Below are 1,430 nucleotides of genomic sequence, written 5' to 3' on the forward strand. Positions count from 1 at the left end.
GCCGGCCACCTCTCCTAGTCCTAATAGGACTAGGGGAGGGGGAGGCGTGCGGCCACCTTGGGCTGCCCCTTTCTCCTTTCCACTAAAGCCCACTAAGGCCCATTTAGCTCCCGGGGGGTTCCGGTAACCTCCCGGTACTCCGGTAAAATCCCGATTTCACCCGGAACACTTCCGATATCCAAACATAGGCTTCCAATATATCAATCTTTATGTCTCGGCCCTTTTGAGACTCCTCGCCATGTCCGTGATCACATCCGGGACTCCGAACAACCTTCGGTACATCAAAATGCATAAACTCATAATAACTGTCATCGTAACGTTAAGCGTGCGGACCCTACGGTTCGAGAACAATGTAGACATGACTGAGACACTTCTCCGGTCAATAACCAATAGCGGGACCTGGATGCCCATATTGGCTCCTACATATTCTACGAAGATCTTTATCGGTCAGACCGCATAACAACATACGTTGTTCCCTTTGTCATCGGTATGCTACTTGCCCGAGATTCGATCGTCGGTATCCAATACCTAGTTCATTCTCATTACCGGCAAGTCTCTTTACTCGTTCTGTAATACATCATCTCACAACTAACTTATTAGTTGCAATGCTTGCAAGGCTTATGTGATGTGCATTACCGAGAGGGCCCAGAGATACCTCTCCGACAATCGGAGTGACAAATCCTAATCTCGAAATACGCCAACCCAACATGTACCTTTGGAGACACCTGTAGTGCTCCTTTATAATCACCCAGTTATGTTGTGACGTTTGGTAGCACCCAAAGTGTTCCTCCGGCAAACGGGAGTTGCATAATCTCATAGTCATAGGAACATGTATAAGTCATGAAGAAAGCAATAGCAACATATTAAACGATCGGGTGCTAAGCTAATGGAATGGGTCATGTCAATCAGATCATTCAACTAATGATGTGATCTCGTTAATCAAATAACAACTCTTTTGTCCATGGTTAGGAAACATAACCATCTTTGATTAACGAGCTAGTCAAGTAGAGGCATACTAGTGACACTCTGTTTGTCTATGTATTCACACATGTATTATGTTTCCGGTTAATACAATTCTAGCATGAATAATAAACATTTATCATGATATAAGGAAATAAATAATAACTTTATTATTGACTCTAGGGAATATTTCCTTCACCAAGTCCATCGGGTGACTTTCGTTTCAAAAATAACTTCTCTAGTTGATTTCGTTCCGTTTCGACTCCGTCTGATATTCCTTTTCTTCAAAACACTGAAATAGGCATAAAACAGCAAATCTAGGCTGGGCCTCCGGTTAATAGGTTAGTCCCAAAAATAATATAAAAGTGGATAATAAAGCCCAATATTGCCCAAAACAGTAGATAATATAGCATGGAGCAATCAAAAATTATAGATACGTTGGAGATGTATCAAGCATCCCCAAGCTTAAT

Source organism: Triticum dicoccoides, chromosome 5A, assembly GCF_002162155.2.
Source record: "Triticum dicoccoides isolate Atlit2015 ecotype Zavitan chromosome 5A, WEW_v2.0, whole genome shotgun sequence".
Lineage (NCBI taxonomy): Eukaryota > Viridiplantae > Streptophyta > Magnoliopsida > Poales > Poaceae > Triticum > Triticum dicoccoides.